The 11,995-nt window shown below is 32.0% G+C and overlaps 1 pseudogene; it reads right to left on the minus strand.

Moving 5' to 3' along the window:
* Window positions 1-10,742: 10,742 nt before the first annotated feature.
* LOC120068152 (acidic endochitinase-like) lies at window positions 10,743-11,785 on the minus strand (annotated as a pseudogene).
* Window positions 11,786-11,995: the final 210 nt, after the last annotated feature.

The following is an 11,995-nucleotide window of genomic DNA, read 5'->3' on the forward strand; positions in this document are numbered from 1 at the left end:
GTAAAGAGTTCCTCATACTATCGTTTTATGCTCCATCTAGTAATTCTTCTTCCTTTTAGGCACGTTACATAAAGAACCAAAACACCATACATTACTCGGTCCACCAACTTCGATACCTTGAAAGTGACCATGACCTATTAATCATTTCAAAATTTTTCTTGGAACATTTTGACTTTAATATCTAGTAATCCTTAATAGAATTTATAGTCTCTTCTTCACCTCTTTCTTATCTTATAAAGAAACTTTAATCTTGTAACTAAGAACGTGTGCCTTGTGATAAAGTTCCTTGTAGTACCACTAGTTTTATTCTCATAATGCAAAACTTAATATTATTCCCTAGTGAATTTCCAATTCACCTACCTTATTCTATAACTTAACCAAATACATCCATTTCTTTCTTTCATGTCATAAGTGCATAACACTTCATAATCTATCAGGTTTCAATATCCCTGAACAGAAATATATGTCCATTTCTAACTGTCCTTCCATGAATTAAACTAATGCCAAATGGCCTTATTATGATCATTCTTTCTTTCCATAACACCAAAACAAAATAGTCATCTCATATTAACTTTTTTAGGTCGTTAAACTAGTAATAAAAATCAGTCAATACATAAAGCTTAGACATGAAGGCTTTTAAACATATTTTCCATAAAACATTTAATGAAAGAACATACCGGCGAGGACAAAGGATCCGTGAATAGCCATAAGGGACACAAAACCAAGACTTACATCGTAAGTCTATCTACAGAACCTAAAACTTAGGCTATGATACCAACTGTAATGACCCGACCTTTCGAGTACTCTAACAAAGGTTGTTATGACTAAATACACATTTAAAATCCAGATATTTTGTTTAAAAAAAAATCATTAAAACAATAAGGATTGTTTTTTCCAAAATAAACTCGAAAAAAATAAATAATTTATAAATAAAACTTTTATTCAGGGCCTCTTAAAAAATAATATTAAAAAAGAAAACATTCAAAACGTTAAAATTTGCTGTCTTACATTAAATCTAAAATATAGACTGAGCGGAAGCGATTTCTCTTGTCCCCATATGGCTCTGTCACGGGTTCTGTCTGTCACTCGCCAACCTGTTCCTATCATTCCCTGAAAAACATAAAGGAATAAAGGATGAGTATAACAATACCCAGTAAACTCATTACTGGGATCAGGCTGTGCATTCACATGTAGTGAATGCTTGTGGTTAGTGGAACTTTCGTGGTGAAGTTGTTTTGGAATGGCTAACTAAGGGGATAACCTAACTCGCCTTAACTTGCATGTTTAGTGGCCTAGTGGCACACCGTCAATCATGGGCAAAAGAAACATAATCGTGTACCTGTCGGTTCATGCATATCTAGTGGCTTGAAGGCACACTGTCAACCATGGTAAAAGAAACATAATCGTGTACCTGTCGGTTCACACATGTCTAGTGGCTTGAAGGCACATCGTCAATCATGAAAAAAGAAACATAAACATGTACCTGTCGGTTCATGCATGTCTAGTGGCCTGAAGGCACACCGTCAAACATGGGAAAAAGTAATATGAACATGAACCTGTCGATTCATGCATGTTTAGCAGCCTGAAGGCACACTGTCAATCATGGAAAAAGAAACATAAACGTGTACCTGTCGGTTCACGCATGTCTAGTGGCCTGAAGGCACACCGTCAAACATGGAAAAAGTAACATAAACATGAACCTGTCAATTTATGCATGTCTAGCGGCTTGTAGGCACACCGTCAATCATAGAAAAAGAAACATAAACGTGTACTTGTCGATTCACGCACTTGAAGGCACACCTATCGATTCATGCATGTCTAGCGGCCTGAAGGCTCACTGTCAAACATGAAATTGGACTCATCGGTCCCTTGTAAATATACATGCATCGAGATAAGATGGTATATCACCCCTACTAGTTTAATCATGCATCATATACAAATATTTCATCGGTAGTTCCATAGCTCATATCATGACATAACACGCAGTCTCAGACATGCTCAAACTCTAAAAAAAATATACATATACAATAAGTTATTACAACTTCCAAGTCTAGCTTCTAGATCCCAATAAGTAACTTGATAAACCTAAATTAGGGTGCCTGACACGAAAACTCCAGTAATAGATTCACTTACCTCAAATTAAGTCAAGGACAGTTATCTCGACAACCTCGACAACCAGATCTAACAATTTACTTGAACTAAAATCAATGAAAGGACCGAACGATCGTAAATCCTGCTAGAAAGCATGCCACTGATCTCCAAACTTCGAATAGTAAATGTTCAAAAACTCGTTTCCCTTGTTGGATAGTGACCAGAAATGCTCCCAAACTTCAATCTAAAAGCGAAACGTAAAGGATATCAACCAATCTGGGCCAAAAGCTAATGGGTGGTCAAAAACATCCAAGAATTCTAAAACTTACCCAAAATATCAATTTCGGTGACAATGGCATCAACGGAGGTAGCAACATAGATAGGCAGCGGGTGTTGCTGTTAGACGGTATAAATTGTTTAGGCTAGCGGCTGGTAGTGAGGGTCTTGCAAGAGGAGGGTTTGTGAGAGTGAGAGAAGAAAAATTTCTAGTTTTACAGATTTTATTCAACAGTAATTACAAACAAACCAGTGCTCAAACAACGATCTAACCGTTCAAAATGAAACTCTATATGTCTCAAACAGATTGACCAAATTTGAGCACGATCCAACGGTTCAAACTCCGGCAATAGATAATTTTGTGGAAGTTGTCACTGAAAAATCGAATGGCTTTTTCCCTGATTTTTGGCCTCTTTTCACTCTCATTTAATTTCGAAAAATCTCAATTCTTTTATATTTTTTTTTTCAAATTTTGAAAAGATATTTTATCACAAAATCTCCAAAATTTCCAAAGATTCTATTAAGTTAATAAATCAATTAACTTTTCAAATTATCTTAATTAACCAAAATTAAATGGCATAAGATCCATCAATTTGATACAAATTAAAAATTTTCAAATATTTAAATCAATTCAAAACAACATTACATTAATTATCTCCTTAATTTTTTTTTAGGTTGGCCCTAAAATCCAAGATCAAAGGGAAGTAAAATTCAATATTTTCAAGATAATTAGTTCGAATATCTAATCAATTAAATTTAATTTAACCAATAAAAATGTTTCAATTATTTCAATTTAATCCCAATTTTTCAAATGAAAGGAAAACTTAAACTTAATAGATAATTAACTTAAATTTTTCTGAAATTCAATGTTAGAGGTCCTGACTTAAAATTCTTATGAGAATTTTGGCTTAGCCTTGGAAGTATAAACAATGTTTCTCCATGGTCATTATCGGTGGCTACTAGCACCATCGGTAGGAAGTTTGTGACCAATGTAAAGTTTAGTAATGGAGAATCCTTTCGGTTAAACCCTAGATTGTTGTTGTTGTTTTTTTTTTTTTTTTTGTTCAATACATTGGGTTGATCACTTTTGTTATCTTGTTTCTTGCAGGGATACCAAAGGTCCAAAATAAAAAACTTTTAGCAACCGGTTAATAGTTTCAGTTTTAGTATTGAATAATGATGATACTTTCTTTCATTATTAGTTTTGCGAACATGTTTCAATGTATTAGTTTTTATATTGCATTCTTTGGACAGGTAAGAGTACGTCAATGCTACAATAAAGGTGTTCGTAAAGATCCCTAAGAGGTAATTTATATAATTGTTTTTCTTTACAATCTTTGCATTTTAATAGGATGTTGGATGCTTTCTTCTTCATCTAAAAGAGTCCAAAAATGTGAAACAAAAAGGCTGATGGGAGGTAGAGGATATGTACAGAAGAGTGTGATAGATCAAACTTTTGTATTGTTTGGGTATTATATTATAGAAGATATTATTTGGGTATTGTTCTTATAAGATACCTTTATTTATGTTCTACAGATTAGGTATGGTGAATTAGAGTTTCCTTTCCCATATCGATATATGCCTTACTCAAAATTTACATTGGTCGTTTTTGATGGTTTTCCTTGGCTTCCTTAACCCAAAAGCTCAAGTAACATGTATTGTTTTGGTTGGAACTATTAGACTTCGAGAACATCCAAAGATATGTGATTCTGAATCTTTAAGGTTTGTCTTTCAATTCTCTTTTTTTTCCCTCTTTTTATTTGGTTAAAAAAACTAGAGATCTCATTTTTTTCCCTCATGTTTTTGGGATTCAAATAGTTGTTTGAGTGTAAAGAAGAAGTTAAAAGACTAAGGAGAAACCAATTTTGGTGGTAGTTATTTTAGGATATTGTACTTTTTTATGTTCTTATATACGATCTCTTCTCCTTTCCATTATAAAGAGGATGCTTTCGTACTACTAGAAAGTGATTATGACATTATCAATATCATAGTTAAGTTAGCTCTCTGTTTCTTGTCCTTGCTGGACTCCTTCTAAGACAAACAAGTGGAGCTCATGAATGTTAAAAAAAAAAAAAAAAAACTAAGCTGACAATAACCAACCATGTGTTTGATGAAGAACCCTACATATAAAAGCTAGCAACATTACTAACTTTCTTCTTTCTTATTCTTACATGCAAAACTCTTGAGATAAACAGAAGAAGACGAAATTGAAGAAAATATTTCAGTCAAGAAGGAACACAACAATGAAAAAAAAGAGGGGAGAAATCAAGTTTGCCTACATTCACTTTTGAAGACATTCAGAGATTTTTCCATTAAAAAAAAATGAAGTACAAGATAAGACTCTCTCTTTTCTCTAATTTCTTCACTCACACTCTGTCATATCACGCACACCATTTACATATTGTCTTTCCCTTTTATTAGCAAAAGAGTCATATATAGGAGTTAGAGATAAAAGTATGTGATTTCTCTATTTTTGAAGTTTGGTATATGATCTCTTTAGTTGTATGCAGTATTGTTGAAAAATATTGTCACATTTGATGAATGAGTTTTGAGTTTGATGGTAAATATATGTTCTTTTTGTAGCGAGTCGAGATAAGAGACTTCTCAATTTTTTTGACGTAAATACTAATGGATGCATCATTTTAAAAAGGTGGAGACTAAAGGATACTTACATGTATTGAGGAAACTAGAAAGTTGAGGCTATATTGTTTTTTTTCTTTATCCTAATGTAATTTGTAAAACATGTCGACCCCACAAAAAATATTGTTATTTTTTTGGAATGTTGTATTGATTGAAGCATCCCATTACGAGCGATAGTTATACTATTGAAAATTTATTTTGATGTAAATATACTTGCATACAATATTAAAGATTTATATGATTACAATTGATTTTATAACTTCATTTGTAATAATTTGATATTGGTATAAAGTGTTATGTAAACTGTATACAATTTGATCAAAATCGACTATCAAGGCAAGATTCAAAATGCAATATGGTTTTTATAGCAATTTTTTTACGATTGTAAAGCCTGCAATCATAAGTCAAGTATAGTATTTTTTTAATGCTATGAAAACATTCCAGAACATTAAAATTATATAATAGAAAATGAATATTTTGTAGTTTTTTTATAGCTTTGAAAAACGTGTAACATCGGCTACAACATGTCCAAAATGTTATAGAAAGTCTTTTTTAGTGTTTTTTTTACCATTATAAAAAGCGCTATTAAAAACCTTCTATAGCGTTTTGTGCCAACGTTATGAAATGTTTTTATAACATTAAATACGTGTTGTCAAAAGTTGATTTTTTATTTTGAAGACACTGTGGAAAGTCTACAATAGTGTTTTTTTAGAGTTATAGAATGTGATATTTGTTGTAGTGACATATTTGTTAAAATTAGGTTAGACATCAAAATAAAATATATATAGAAATTCATAAACTAAAATAAGATGTACACTTGCATAATAAAATATAGTCTCATGTTTTTATTTTCTATTAATATTAATATAGAGTTCCAAATAAAAATTTAAACGTGTCCATATATCCATAAACTAGAAACGTTGGACATAGATGTTAAAAACTCATCGATATATATTTGATATTTTTTTATAAATACACGCAAAACATACAAAATATCATAAGTGAATTTTTTAAAAATAATATTATTTTAATATTTATTAAAAAAAATAGAGTTGGTTTGAAAGTATTGACAAAAATAGAGTTGTAAAATCGTGGACGCAGTCCACGAGTGCTGACTCAACAAGATTTAAGAGCAGTCACATGTCAAGTAAAGATTTAAGGCTAAATCATGAATGGGGTTTGACAATTTCGAAAGAGATTAATGTTTGACTATTCAAAAGATTTAAGGCTAAATCATGAATGAGGGTTGACAATTTTGGAAGAGACATTAATGTTTGACTATTCAAAAGAATGAAAAAAAATAAATGAAAGATACATGAATGTTTGACCATTTTTTTAAAACAAAGTGTTTGACATTAAAGATTAGGAATTTTTTTGTTATAGAATTTAAAAATATTGATTTCCATATTCTATCACTAATGACATTATATATACCAATTAAATTTAAAATCTATTTATGAGATTTTTTTTACAATATCTACTTATGCATTTTTTTTAGAAAATTCATAAATTATGAATTAAAAACAAACATTACATTTGACTCGAATTTAATTTTAGGATATTTTTTTTTCAAAAATAATGTTATTTTAATATTTTTTTTTGAAAAAAATAGAGTTGGTCTAAAAGTATTGACAAAAATAGAGTTGGTTTTAATATTTATGAATTTTGAAAGCAAATCCTTTCATTTTATTTTTTAAAAAATAAACTGCTACTATTAACATGAAGTGAAGTTTTTTTTTTCTTTTAAGTGAGAACCTGAATATAAATGTTATATTAACAAATTTGTTGGATGAAGAAAATTTTAATTTACCAACCCTGAACAAAAATTGAATCTTTTGTATATTCCAAAATTTCACTTCAAAATTTTTTCATTAAAAGAATATATATATATATATATATACCTTTCATTAAAATTTCATTTAATGTAGAAATTAATATAAATAGCGACATGTAATTAATTCAAAATTTTCTCAAATTTTTTTATATGGTAACTTATTAAGATGAGAAATTGTGAAAACAATTAAAAAAATAAATATATAAAAATTGTGGACCCGTCCTTGAGTTTGGTCTCAAATTTTTTTTATATGGAAACTTATTAATATGAGAAGTTGTGAAAATAATTAAAAAAACAAAAATGGAAATCGTGGACCTTGTCCACGAATTTGGTCTTCATTGACCAAGTATACGCTGACATGGAGGCTACAACAATAATCGTGTATCGGGTAGACGATTTTGTTACCCTATTTTTTTAATACTTTTCTCTACCTTAGTTTTGTAATTTCTTTCCTATATACACTATTTTTGTCATTACTTTAAAAAATTACATTATTCGAGAACTTAATCTGTTAATCCTAATATGACTATAAATATGAATAATTAGATTAAAAATAAAACCAATTTAATTATTGGTTTAAATAATTTTTATAATAATTTTATTTAAAAATATATATCGTTAACAATATTTTTCGATATATTTATAAAATTAAGATAGTGGCATCAACATCCACTTCGATAATTTAATCCTTAACTCAAAACTTCCACCTTTTGATGTTGAAAAATATATATTTTATAGGTATAATGGGTCAAATGATCGAATAAATCTTCTACCGTTTGCTCTCAAAATAAATAAATAAATCTCACCTTATTTGTTGTAATATAAAAATTCAAAAAATCAACAAATGTCATTTTCAAGAAAACTTGAAAATTTGTAATGCGAACGAACTAAATAGACTGCTCAAGAAAAATAAATGAAGTCAACTGAATTCGAAAAGTCGACTAATGAGAGGCAAATTACATTTTGATTAAATCCTACTAACATAAAATTAGTATTAATGACCAAACCAAATATAGCACAATTGACATATTAATGCATTAATTGTTGGGGTTGATGCCCTAAAATCTCGTGTCATGTAGTTTATAAACTGTTTGTATGAACGCTTGTGTTGTATAATATATGATATTTACTTCACATTTTTATTTTACTCAGTTGTATGTGTTATTTGCTTTACTACAACCTAATAAACATAAAATCCCTAGTTATCTATATGTAACTTAAGCATGTATGTGGTGACATACAAGTGGATCATGTCTTGAGTGATAACCAAAATGGTCTGTAGTATATAGGTATAAGAGGGAAACCTTATCTTGATAATACTACGGATGCGGTCCGCTTTGTGGAATGGTCACAAGTGTTGTGACTTTTCATGGATGGTCTGATCCTGATCATAGTGTAGGAGACATGCGAGTGGGGGCGTTCTATACAAAGAGTGTGTATAAGACCTGACCACGAAGTGTTAACGTATCGTTATATAACACCGTTCATGACAGAGACTTCACTTCACTAGGATGACCATAGGTAACATGACCTAAATCTTGAGTGAGTTGGGAACTCTGGCTATTGAGGGCAGTCCTTTGATTTGTATGGGTGCGAGTGGCCAGGTTGCTGATTCAAACCTACCATTTTGGGGATTCGTCTGATTTGGGAGTTGGAAAATCAGCTACACAAGATGGAATTCACTCCTTCCCCGAAGTAGTGGCAAGTAGATAAATAGCTCCCTTAAGAACTGATTCCAAGGGTTGAACGATGTAGCACCACACACCTTCTTTTGGCCTGAGAGGTGTTCACCATAGTTGGACTATGTTGTATTGTTCATTAGAGGAATTAGTGATACTTAAGGAGTGAGATGTAACTACAGGGGCAAAACGGTAAATTAGCCTAGCTGTACTTACGAGCATCTGTGAAGGGTCATCATACTTATGATTGGTTATATCCGATGGACACAGAAATATATCTGTGTTAAGAAGAGTTCAGCTGTTGGTCTTTAGTGGAATGTTTGGCAGTTAACGGGTGGTGGATCTTGTGGCTAAAGAGTTTAGTCAGCTATGCACGTACCGTTGGAGCTTCGAGCCACAGGTCCATTAAGTCCCCTGGGTAGCTTGGATAAAGTCAAGAATCAGTCTTTGGGTCAATTTGAAATGTTCAAATTGACAAGAGGAAGTTCGATTATATATGATATAATTGGATTGGTTAATTATATAAGATATAATTGACTAAATGTATGAGATACATTATTTTGGAGGAAATTAGATATAAATATGATTTATATTAAGCGGAGGAGAAATTACTATAGTAGATATGTGGTATCAAACTATAGGGTAAGAATATAATATGATTATATTCATTAATTATTAAATTAGTTAATATATGATAATTGGCCGAAAACTTCTCTTGGTCGTGCGTTAGTGGGAGAATCCGAAGTCGGTTATTGTAACCGAAGAATAAAATGAAATTTTGTTCATTTTGCAAAAAGTTTGAAAAATTCACAATCGGTGTGGAAACGTAAACAATCGCCTAGTTTGAGAGCCTATATGATAGTTGCTCATCGTCTAAACGATCGTACACCAGCATCTAAACGTTCGCACGCTTATCCCTAAACGATCGCTTAGCTTTCCTAAACGATCGCATAGCTTGCCGTGTTTTCTAAACGATCGTCTACCTTTTATTAAACGATCGCTTAGTAAAACCTACACGATTGTGTAGCTTCTTCTAAACGATAAACACCCTTGTTATACGATAGCTCTTTCTCTCCCACTTGCGTATCGTCTACACGATTTGTCTTTTCTCTGACCTCTACCAAATTCACCAAAGACAACACTTTGGATTCTCACTTCGAGAATACCAAAGGCTCCAATTGATGGTGTCGTCCCCGATGTTTACTTTTTCGTGCTTGTTCGAGTTGCTGCCGTTTGTGTAGATGATCGTTCTACAGCAGCCGACTGGTTTGTTAGGCGATAGAGTTCGCATAGAGGTGCTTCGCTGCTTCGGAGTTCGACGTTTGAAGAGAGTCTTCAACTGGTATGAGAACTCTTTCCCTTGTATTTTTATTGTTCGAAGCATGCTGTTAATTAGTGTTAATTTGCATAACTATCTGTTGGAATATATATGTTGTATTTCGATCACAATGAAATCGGAAAGATCCGAGTGCGCTCATGGATGCTTTTCGTTAAGAGTTTCTACATTAGTAACTATGACGACATATGTGGTTTGAATCCTCTTACATCCATTATATTAAAAAAATAGTATTATTTGAATTTAATTTAAATCATCACTCAAATCTAAAGATTTAAGTTGATGGATGAATGTAATTTACTAAAAATGATATTACAATAGTTTGATACATATATATATTATTAAACCATACAAAAAATTTAATGACAAATATCAAATTTATACCTTAAACTTTGGTTTATATAAAGTAAAATTTCAAACTAATAATGGTATCAATTCATTCTATTTTTTTTTAAATCATATTCAAATAACCCTTTTTAATAATTTATAGTCATTTTCACTTAATCTCATTTAAAATTAGTTCAAAATCACCTACGTACAATTATTTTTCTTAAAAGATCCTACCAAAATAACAAGTAAGATTCTTACATAATTTTGTCTAAATAATTAGAGAAAAATATATGAAGATATACGGTTTAAAAATCGCCTCAAATTTAATAAAAAAATCCATACTATTTATTTAATTTTTGCACCTCTCTCTAATTTATATTAATCATTGCATTTAAACTTTTAAACTTCAAACATGGATCATATTTGAAAAAAAAAAAAAAATTCATTCATCATGTGACATGTCATGATTATTTATTTATTCTGTAAACCATATATAATTTTTAAATGCTACTTTGGTGACAAACAATAAAAGAAAATGGTATGAAATTTTTCATAATTTTCTCGATCATATTCTCACAGATAAAAGGATTTTAATTAATGCATCACACAAATTTAAAACATATATGTGTGTAAGTAAAAGAAAAATGGAGAAGAAGCCTTTGTTTTTTTTTATTATAATACTGAGCTTATTCATGGCTTTAAAATTTGCTAATTAAGTAATTAATTGATGCTGCCTTTAATGGCATCGCTGTAGCCATTATCAAACGCCTTGCTCCATAACATCACTCCTCCATAGTTGGAAGAAGTTTTTATGGTCGGAAGAACATGAGAAATAAGCACATCCGCCGGAATAAAGCCGCCGCTTGGGGCGGCCTCAGGCGCGGCCGGCAACCCCATGAAAAGCCTCGAAACAGGAAACGTCGTCCATTGTTTCCAAGAATTGAGGAGATTGTCCGCGTTATCTGCAAACATGCATGGTGGGTTGTTGTAGAATTGAACCCAAACAAAATCAAACAAACCAGTTTTAATGGCTGCGTCTAGGTGTGCGTTGGGGATCGGACACTGCGGCGCCGCGGAGAGAAGGACTTGACCGAAGTTCTTTAGCTCCTGAGCTAATATGTCCCAGAACTGACCAGAGCCGGATTCGATATCGAAATCAATGCCGTCCAAAACGGCATTGCCTAGTGGCCTCGAACTCGACTGCCCACCGAGAAAGTTGTTCCAAAGGAAGTTCGTGACTTCTCTCCCGTCGTCGGCCGAGGAGAGCGAATAGCTCCCTGCACCGCCGCCGATAGAGAGGAGGACTTTGGTGCCTTGACTTTTGCAAGAATTTATTTTGTCGCTCAAAAAGGTGCAACCGTTGTTATTAGGGTTGCAATGACCAGCATGGTTGAGGATCGGAGTTTGACCGTTGCCAAAGGACGAGAGAAATGCTATGTTGACAAACTCGTAGATTCTAGTGGCGCAAGTAGAGGCAAGAGAGCCTTCGTTGCCGTATTGGCCCCAGTAGATGGCAATTCCGATAGCATCGGAAGATCAGAATATGGAAGAGAGGAGAAAGATGATGGAAAGGATTGTAGTTATTTTGTGGGCAGCCATTTCTGGTTAGCTTTTAATTTTTGCTTTTGCTGTGTGCTTCAACCATGGAGAAGATGAAGTGAATTTATAGGAAGGGAAAAGGAGATCACATAGTCTTTGATCAAGTGAATTATATATATATGAAGAAGTTCTTAAAAGTATATTAGTCACGAAATAGAAAATTTAATCGAAAGTTTAAAAATTATTAGATACATTTTATGAAGATCAAAA

The sequence above is a fragment of the Benincasa hispida genome, chromosome 12 (assembly GCF_027475165.1).
Source record: "Benincasa hispida cultivar pf3 chromosome 12, pf3_genome.v1.1, whole genome shotgun sequence".
NCBI classification, from domain to species: Eukaryota; Viridiplantae; Streptophyta; class Magnoliopsida; order Cucurbitales; family Cucurbitaceae; genus Benincasa; species Benincasa hispida.